We start from the raw sequence: 10,822 nt of genomic DNA on the forward strand, positions 1-10,822 counted from the left end.
ATGGGTGTTGTAGTTGAAATCTGAAATGACCCTATAGGCTCATGTGTTGGGACACTTGAGCCCTGCTTTTGGAAATATGTCACTGGAAGCTGACATTTGAGCTTCACTTGCCCATTTCCTGTCTCTGTCTCTGTGCTTCCTGAGTGTGGCTACAATGTGAGCAGCTGAGTCATATCTGGAATAAAGGAAAACTACTGCAGTTTCAAGATGGTCCTCTAGAAAGCATTGTCAGTCTCACTGGTTAAGGACTGGATTTCCTTTCTGTATGATCAGGAGCAAAGCGATCTTATTGCCACCACTGTCATTTCAGAGAGTTCAGGGAGTTCTATTTTGTGAGTAGTAGATTTTGGATGCCATATGGTCATCACTATTACATGTTGATGCTATTGAGCTCACTCACTTCAGCAGTATCTCGGAAAACAAAGAATTTAAAACAGAAGTGCAGGAAATTATTATGTTCAGGTAAAGTAAACCTAAAGTTTGAAAGGTATAAAACAAAGAGGATCCAAATAAAGAAACACACACACACACACTGGAAAAGGCACCAGAGTGCCAACATCAGCTCCCACACTGCTCCCTACATTCAATGCAAGCCTATAGAAGATTGTTTCTTTCCAGAAATAGTCAAATTTGATTTAAACGTTTTTGGGGAAGGCAGAACCTTAGATTAGCTTTTTAAAATCTTAAAAAGAATAAAGTGGGATGAATCACTCATTTTATAGTTAACATTTGTCAAAGATGTGGCAGATAGATAGATACAGGCAACAGAACAGAATGAAGAGCTCAAAAGATCTCAGATCTGCTCAAGTGATTTTGTTATACATATGCAAAGGAACTCAAAGAAGGAACAAATCTTTTCAGCAAAAGGTGCTGGAATAATTAGACTTCCGAAATAAAAAGCAATGGGTTTCATTTTACATAAAATTAACTGCAAATAGATAGATTATATTTGCTTAAATATTAAACCATAAAATGTTCAGAAGGAAATGTTTAAGAATTGAATGCTTGGTAAAGAGTTCACACATTTGACAACAGAAACATGGCCCATAAGAGGAAAAGTTGTTAAGGAGCTGGAAAGGCCGGACCACCTGCTGGCAGCCAGCACTCATTTGCATTTGAGAGTCAGCTAAGACTACTAGCCAAGATTGTAAGATTCAGGCTCAAAAGAAGGAAGAGGAGGAGGAAGAGGAAGAGGTACAGAAGGAGTAGGAGGATGTGAAGAAAGGAGGGAAGACAAAGAATGTTAGACAAGAAAACCAACAGGACGCTTTTAAGGTTCTGGTGGGCTGGAGGGGTAGCTCAGAGGTAAGCATACATTTACACGGAGGTCCTAGGTTGTTCCACAGAACGTAAGGGGAAAAACAAGGCAGAGAAAGGAACCTTTATTTCTGCTCTAATGACTCAGAATTAGAAATGAGACAGGAGACCTTACAATGAATACTAAAGAAATACAACAGATCATAAGAAATTGCAATGGACAATAGGTTCTAACAAATCAGACAAGCTAGAAGAAATGGATAGAGTTCTAGAAGCACACAAACTATTAAGATGATTATGAAAAATCAAAATATAAATGGCTGAATAATAATCAGAATAATCAAAGACCTCCCAATAAAGAAATGTCTAGGAAATTTAAGGCTATAAAAATGAATTCTTTGAAGAATTCAAAGAAAAATTAAAGCTAATCCTTCTCAAATTCTTTCAGATTTGAAGAGGAGAAAATTATTCCAAATTCATTTCATGAGAACAGCATGACCCTCATGTGAAGCGAGACAAAAATGCCCAAAACAAGCAAAAGTACATGAACAGAGACAAAAATCATCAAGGAAACATTAGCAAACAGAATCCAACAGCACATTTAAAAGATTGCGCTCTATGATCAAAACTGGATTTATGCCTGGGACACAGAATTGTTCAGCATAAATCATTAAACATTAAAAGTATGAAGCATAAAAATTATGTGATCATCTCAGTACGTATAGAAAGAGAAATTGACAAAATTTAACATCTTTTTGGTGAAAATTCTCCTCATATTAGCCACAGAAGCTGTAGTGGTTAACCTGAGTTGTTGATTCAGAAAGCTCTAGAACCGCCTGAGAGATGGGCCTCTGGCTATGTGGTAGGTGATTATCTTAACTAGATTAATTGTGTTGAAAAGAACCACCCACAGTAGATGGCATGGCTCTTCAGGCTAAGATCCTAGCCTGTACACAAGGGACAGTGTGAACTGAGCACACATCTTCATCACTCAAACTGGGCAAAAATAACTCTGCCTTAAAGTGGCTTTTGTCCTGGTATTTTCTTAGAGCAACTAGAAAAGTAACTAAGATGAAAGTAATGTAACTCAACTGAACGACAATCACATAGGATTAGGGAACAGGGAACATCATAGTCAAGGGGGAAAACACTGAGGAACAAGACAATCATGGCCACTCTACCAATTCTATTCAACGCAGTACCAGCAGTACTAGCAAGAACAAGAAAAGGATGCTGAAAACTGTCTGTAGGTGACAGGACTATATGCATAGACGATCCAAAAGAGCCAAGTGTGGTGGTACACACTTATAATCCCCGAATTTGACGGGCAGACTCGAGATAAGTTTTAAAACAGCCTGGGGTATGAAAAGATAAGCAAAAACAGATGAACTGTAAAAGGGAAACACTGGCATGTCCATGGTTTTGAACATGGAAGAAGTAAGTCAAAGAATGTAGACGGCAAAAGGGGAGCCTCCAAAAGGAATGTAGCCTTGCTAATATGCTTACTGCAACCTATCCTGTTCATTGTGCATTTTTTATCTTAATGATTGTAATAAGATGAATCTCTGTTGTTTAAGCAGCAAAGGTTGTGGTCATTCGTCCCTATCAGGGGACCAAAAGGAAGCTCACAGAACCTCTGATTTCAATTGACACCATGGCACTAACTGATATTTAAACTGCTGCTTTGTAGGAGACACCGTGCCAAGAATTAAGCTAAATTGGACCTATGATGGTTAATCCTGATGGTCAACTTCACTGGATAAAGAAGTACATGGGAAATCAGTAAATCATATTGTCAGTTGTGTCTATAAGGTATCTCTGAGGACCAATAACTAAGAGGAAAAGACCCTAAATGTTAACATACCCTAAATATATTAACCACCACATAAGCTGGGAGACTCACATAAAATAAAATGGGAGAAAGGAGAGAACCCACTATTATTACAAGCACGCTCTCTATCTGTTCCACTAGGATGGACAGAAATTTCTGATTCATCCTTCTTTAAACTCAACATAGCACAGGACATTTATATAACCTTCTTGAAATGACATTTTACAAATGGAAAACAGATTAGCGGGATTAGGGAAGGAATGGAGAAAGGCAGGCCGCTGTGGTTCTACAATGGGATCATGGAGTGCCTACAGTGATGGCACTAGTCAGCATCTGACTAGAATGGCAGATACCCAAACTGCCAAATAAAACTGCAAAGTGAACAGACTGCATCTATGTGCCAAGATAGTATAAGAAGTTACCTGTGGGAACCTGGCTGAAGAGAACATGGAACTTGTTAATCTATGATGAACTACAAATTAAAATGTAGTATTGTCAGATATGCTTAACCTCACTTCCGGGGAGGCAGAGGGAAAAGGAAGGCAAATCGGAGGCCAGCTTGACTACATGGCACAACTATAAAAAAAGGAAAGAAATAAAATGTAAAAGAAAAGTGAATATTGCTTTAAACTTCTAAATTTATTTAGGGTAGTGTGGTTAGCAGCACTGGAAAATTAGTACAAAGTAGAAATATTTTTATTCAAGTATGGCCTGGTTGTTGTGCACACCTTTAATGCCAGCATTTAGAAAGTGTAGGCAGCCAGATCTCTGTGAATTCAAAGCTATCCTGGTCTTCAATAGCACGTTCGACATCAGTCGGGGCTACACAGTGAGACCCTGTCTCAGACTAAATGAACAAAATAAAAATTCTCTCTGGCATACAAGTATGTTTGAATGGTTTAAAGAACACCCTAAACACACAGACTGACATACTCTTAGCAGTATGATGCACTTATCTCTGCAGATAGTTTCCCTTGAATTACAGAAACCAAGACTACTACCTAAAGATTTAATTTAAATAACAATTGCTATGCCAACTTGAGTATGTGTGAGACATTTCCTTGAAAATGAATAGAATTTCCTATTACCTGAATACAAACCCTGATAGGATTTGAGTTTTTCAAAATTGTTTTAGTTTATGTATACGAGTGATTTGCCTACAAGCCTATCTGTGCTACACTTTCATGACTATGAAGTTAGATCCGTTGGAACTGTAGCCAGCTATGAACTGCCACGTGGGTGATCACAGACCCAGATCATCCTCTGAAAGAACAGTTAGTGCTTTTCACCACTGAATCATCCCTTCAGCCTCCCTGATCATATCTGCTTCAAACTTTGGGTATTCTCCCTGCCTCTGGCTCCACAGAGCTGGGGTTATAGGTATATGCCACCTCATATGGCGGCTTCCTAAAGGCTTTTTATTTTCAATGAGATAGGTAGCAATAGTAATCGGTGTGATTCTGTAATACAATATAGTGAAATATAGGCACTATGCCTTAGTCACGGGGAGGTGTCAGCGGCAGGTAGATAGAGCTCTATGAGTTTGAGGCCAGTCTGGTCTACCTAGTAAATTGTGGTCTACATAGTGAGTCCCAGCTCATTATGAACTACATAGTAATAGCCTGTCTCACAGCACCACATACACAAAGAATCCAGGTGTATTCTATTCAAGTCAGACATTACAGAAAATTGTAAAATAATGTCACTCATCATTCTAAATTGTTTTCATCTTATAAGCACAGTTATTTCTCATAAAAATCTGCCACATATGTCAATGCATATGGCTTTTTATTTTCTTTAGATTAATAACAGTTTTTCAGTTTTAAGTTCTCACATGAGAAATATTTATAGATGTGACCCACATAAACAAACTCTCAAGATCTTCAAAAACTTAGATCATTTAGAGAAAATGTTTGAGCACCTTCATTGAAGAGTTCTCCTGTTGGGCAGTGGTGGTGCACACCTTTAATCCCAGCACTTGGGAGGCAGAGGCAGGCAGATTTCTGAGTTCGAGGCCAGCCTGGTCTACAGAGTGAGTTCTAAGACAGCCAAGGCTACACAGAGAAACCCTGTCTTGAAAAAAACAAAAAACAAACAAACAAACAAAAAGTTCTCCTGTGCCTTGAGGTTGTCCTACTCTGCTAGACTAGGAATGGGTCATGTTTATACTGTAGTTATGCCACTGGGGAGATATGAGGATAACCTGGGGCTTCAGTCAGGTTCAGATCACCCCTTCTGCCTCCTGTACCTGGTTTCTAGCAGCCATCATCATCATCATCCAAAGCAATAGGGAAATAAAATGTTTTGCCTTCACATAAGGCACAGTAACTAACCAGATAGGATTCTGTTGAATTACATGTAACATTCAGGTGGATGCCTTTGCTGGCTTCTCCTATGTGCAGCTAAAAATGCTACATGGCTCCTTCTGCTACTGTCCTAGGTGGAGTTTCAATGAGTCCTTCCTCACTTCCCTTCTCAGATGAGTCTTGCCTTCCTCACTTCCCATTTCAGGCAAGCCTTGTTACCTGCTGGATTTGCTGGGGCTCTGGTTGTTACCGGCCTCCTAGTCGTGGTGCTGAAGTGGTCCCATCTCTCTAAAGGAAGAGGGTAGCACAAGGGGAGCAGATTGGAAAATATCAGAAGTCATATCATGAGAATAGCCTTGGTATCAGTCCCTGAGGCCATTGTAGATCACACAGGAATGATAAAATGACATGGGTTCTGAAGCTAGAAATGCAGATTAGTGGCCAAGAGTCACTGATGCTCTAGCACAGGACCCAAATCAAAGCCAGCCTGGTCAGCACAGAGAAAGGATTTCAGGACAGCCAGGGCAAAATCAGGAGACCCTGTCTTAAAACAGGAAAAAAAATGAGAGAAATGAAACAGCTAAAGGTTCTCTTTTTGTACAGCAGGGAAGAGGCTAAGGCACATGCACACTCTCTCATGGATTCGATACACAACAAATGAAAAAGGAAGATAACACACAAATGACTATATGACGCAGCCTTGCACAGTAATCGAGGACAAAGCTGGGTGGAGATCCAGCTAGTCTTGTGTGGATCTGCTTTTCTGAAGGCAAGACTGTGAGTGTGGTCCACGGTGGACCACTAGTGCTTGCTTTGTGAACTTGGTTACTTGACTCACGTTTTACTGAGGAAGTTTCTTTCACTGCATCCTCCAGATTAAAATCATCCACATCTCCATATCCTACAAAGAAGAAGACAATTTTAAGTTTAGGTGGTTTTTAAAATAAACAGTAACATTGTAATATTTTCTTTGTCCTTACTATTATAATCGCTGGCTCTGAGAACTGAACCTAGGACCTAGAATGTACTAGGCAAGTGTTCAACCACTGAGGTAGATGCTAAAATATAATCTTTAAAAATCGTTTTTTAAAGATTTGTTTATTTATTTTATGTATATGAGTACATTGAAGCTGTATAAACCAAAGGAAGGTATCATATTCCATTACAGATGGTTGTGAGCCACCATGTGGTTGCTGGGAATTGAACTCAGGACCTCTGGAAGAACAGACAGTGCTCTTAACTGCTGAGCCATCTCGCCAGCCCCTACAATATACTATTTTTTTATTAGATATTTTCTTTATTTACATTTCAAATGTTATCCTCTTTCCTGGTTTCCCATCCGAAAAAAACCTCTGTTCCCTCCCCCCTCTCCCTGCTCACCAACCCACCCTTTCCCGCTTACTGGCCCTGGCATTCCCCTACACTGGGGCATAGAACCTTTACAGGACCAAGGGCCTCTCCTCCCACTGATGACCAACTAGGCCATCCTGTACTACATATGCAGCTGGAGCCATGAGTTCCACCACAATATACTCTTGATATGGTCTTTGTCATTTAAAAAATAAGGGGATGGGAATGCAAATGGAAAACAAAAGTCAAAAGTAACTATACTTTTACCAGGAACAAATATATGTAGGCCAGAAGTCAAACACTCCAACATGGTAGAAAGAAACAGATCATTACATAATGCAAAAGACCTACTTCATTAACAAGTCAAAATGTATGTGATATATATGATGTGTCCATCATCAGGCACCCAAACATATATGGCAATCATTAACAGACATGAACAAAGAATGTAACACAGTAATAGAAAACTTCCATCATCAAATGGATGATCTAAACAGAGCAAGAAAACAGTGGGTTTTATAAGTATTTACAGACCATTCTTTGCAAATGCACACATAGGGACTATCACAGATCATGTGTTAATACACAAAGTACATCCCAGCAATGATTACAGAAGACTAGTATCATATCAAGCCTCTTTTCTGACTACAACAGCATGAAACTAAAAGTGAATGGTGAGAGCTAGCTCATAAACATGTAGAAACTAAACAACACTCTTCTCAACAATCAATAAGTCAAAAAAAAGAAAAACATTAAGAGGGAAACCAAAGAGTCTCCCGAGACACGGGCAAATGGAAACACAATATATTCAAACTGAGAGCAGTCCTAACAAGAAAGCCTCCATCACACCAGTCCTCATGTTACACCTCAGAATGCTAGAAAATAGAACAAAGGAAAAGCCAAGCATAGCACAACACTTTTTAAAAAATGTAAGGTCAGAGTGGAAATAAAATAGAAACTAGAAAATCAAGCTGGCTGCAAAGACAGCTCTGTGTATGAACTGCCTTTTGTGTGAGTGTAAGAACACGAGTTTGCATCCCCAGCCACCCTAGGAAAAGTAGCACTTGGCATGAGCTTCCTATCCCAGCCCTGGAGACATGGGGCTAAGAATCCCTGAGCTCTCTGACCAGCTGAATCATTGGGATCCAGAGTCTCATGTAGTCCAGGCTGCCTTCAAATTTCCTATGTATAGGAGTCTTGCCTTAAATACCAGAGGTTTGTTTGTTTGTTTTATTTACAGTAAAAAAAATCAAAATGAGAGAAAACTCAAACTCACAGAAATATGAATGATCTTAAAAGCCTGCTATGAATATCTATTCATCAAAAAGTAGGTTATCTAAAGGAAAATGATTGAGATGTATTTATGTATATGTATATGTGTGCATGTGTGTGTGTGCGTGTGTGTGTGTGTGTGTGTGTGTGTGTGTGTGTGTGTGTTTTGGGGTGCATGTATGTTTGTGCATGGCATGCATGCAGTGCCTTCCAAGGACAGAAGAGGGAATCAAATCCTCTAGAACTGGAGTTACAGATGACTGTGATCTGCCATGTGGGTGTTAGAAATGAAACCCAGATCCTGTGGAAAAGCAGTAAGTGTTCTTAACTGCTAGGCCATTTCTGGAGCCCCACAGAAGAAATGGTTGAATTCATAGAAACATGTAATCTTCCAAGACCAACTCAGGGACACAATTCTTCAACCAAGTAAGACAACATATTAAAAACACCTTTCCCCACTGTCAAATAGGAATCATCCCAGGGATAAAAGAATCATCCTAAATCAATATATGTAATACACTGTAATAACAAAAATAAATGATACTAAGCAAAAGTACATGGTTATCACAATAAATGGAGTAATGCATTTGACAAAATTCATTCTCTGTTCATAACATAGAGCCCACAACTAACATGAGTCAACATGTCTATCCAGCGTTAAGTGAACATGCTCAGTTATGGGATCAACCTAGATGTCCATCCAGTGATGAAATGGATGTTTTTTAAAGATTTATTTATTTATTTTATGTATATGAGTACACACTGTAGCTGTACAGATAGTTGTGAGCCTTCATCTGATTGTTGGGAATTGACTTTTAGGACCTCTTCTCGCTCTAGTCAACTGCACTCCCCACTCACTCTGGTAGACCCTGCTCAGTTCGGTTCCTGCTTGCTCCGGCCCAAAGATTTATTTATTATTATAAATAAGTACACTGTAACAGTCTTCAGATGCACCAGAACAGGGCGTCAGATCTCATTTCGGGTGGTCGTGAGCTACCATGTGGTTGCTGGGATTTGAACACAGGACCTTTGGAAGAACAGTTGGTGCTCTTACCTGCTGAGCCATCTCACCAGCCCCAAAATGGACTTGTCAAATGTGGTATATGTGTGAACATTATTCAGCTACAGAAAAGAATGAAGTCACAAACTTTGCAAGAAAATCCATAAAACTTGAGTTAAGTATAAAAGGATTAGTTCAGAAAGCTGAATATCACATACTTTGTCTCAAGTGGAGATTCTACGTTTGAATTTTTATTTATTCTTAATTTTTAAAAATTACATGTATGTGTGCATTTGTGGACATAGGTGCAGGTGCTCTTGGAAGCCAAAAGTGGGTGTCAGACCCTAGGAGGTGGAGCTGCAGACTTGTTGCTAGCAGCTCACATAGATGCCCTTAGTGATTAAGCTGGGTCTTAAGTCCGAATCTAGATTTTAAACAAGCACCCAAGGAACAGAAAAAAATCACACATCATAGATCTTGAAACACAGTTCAGAATAAGTGAAAGCCCTGTGGGGCCAGTGTGGAAAGTGACAGGGCAGACATTGGTAGGTGACAAGTACCATACCCGTGATTTCAAACTACAGGTTAGTGTTTATAATATAAAAGTCAGAAATCCAAAATGATCTAACATCTGTATAAAGGATACTCAACCTGTATGCTACAAAGCTGCCAAAAATAAAAGCAAAATATTAGTGGCATAAAATACACAACCCAGAAATAAACCCACATGTAACTCTTACAGACAGGGAAAAATGCACAAAGGGTTGTTAAGGGTAGTGTCTTCAGGAATCGCTGGTGAGAAAACAAAAGAATAATATTAGACCTTTATTTCAGTACAGTAACCAAGTCATATGTAATTTGCAATTTATTCAATGCAATACCCAACCCAGAAGAGCTCCTGAAAGAAGTAGCGGGCCTTGGTCTGGCTGAGAAGTTCCTGAAGAGCATTCCAAAAACAGAAGCAGAAAAGCAAACTGCAACGGCAAGGTGTAGCTTAAAGGCCAAGTGCTCACTTAGCATGGAGGAAGCCCTGGGTTCAATTCCCAACACCACAAAAACAAACACAAACACAAGGAGACTGACACGGTTGCATTCAAGTAAAACATTTTCAACACAGCTAGGGAAACAACCCATGCACTTAAGTGGCATTTCCCCCAAAGAAATGATGTTTATGGTCAACAGATGAATTAAAAGATAATGTACACCAACTCTCAGCTTTGGGGAAACAGAAATTGAAAATGAAGCTAGCTTTAATCTAGCACACAGATGATAGAAGCATGAAGATCACCATCTTGAGGCTGCCTGTGTCCTACACAGCAAGACTGTCAACAAAAGGGAAAGGAGAGGGAAGGGAGAGATAAAGAGATGGGAGCAGAGATACGAAATCACAAAAGCAGCTCACAGAGCTTCTCTACCTTATATCTAGTGAATGGCTAGTATCAGAAAGATGACTGATAACTGGTATTGGAGAGGCTATAGAGAAAAGGGAATCTATGCATGCTGGAAGGAATATAAATTAATACAGTTAATATGGAAAATAGTATGGATGTTCCTGAAAAGTAAGGACAGAATTATCATATAATCCACTTGTACCAAGCTTGGGAACTGAGGTTGGTATGTCAGAGGCATCTGCACTCTCATGCTCATTGCACAATTATTCACAGTAGCCAAGATATGGGAAACAAACTTAAGTTTTATCAATGAGTAAATGAATTAAAAAAAACTGTTATTACACTAGGAATATGGCTTGGTGATATTGTGCTTACTTGGCATGTGCAAAGCCCTAGGCCCAATCCCTAGCATTAC

The 10,822-nt window shown here is 39.4% G+C and overlaps 1 protein-coding gene across 1 annotated transcript in view; it reads right to left on the reverse strand.

Annotated features, from left to right (window-relative positions):
- Positions 1-6,305, reverse strand: part of Cd99l2 (CD99 molecule like 2) — a 26,740-nt gene extending 20,435 nt beyond the window's left edge. The window contains exons 1-2 of the mRNA XM_031363559.1: positions 6,233-6,305; positions 5,614-5,682 (exon numbers count right to left, since the gene is read on the reverse strand). The gene's annotated coding sequence lies outside the window, so the exon portion shown is untranslated. The remainder of the gene's footprint in view (positions 1-5,613; positions 5,683-6,232) is intronic.
- Positions 6,306-10,822: the final 4,517 nt, after the last annotated feature.

The sequence above is a fragment of the Mastomys coucha genome, chromosome X (genome assembly GCF_008632895.1).
Source record: "Mastomys coucha isolate ucsf_1 chromosome X, UCSF_Mcou_1, whole genome shotgun sequence".
NCBI lineage: Eukaryota > Metazoa > Chordata > Mammalia > Rodentia > Muridae > Mastomys > Mastomys coucha.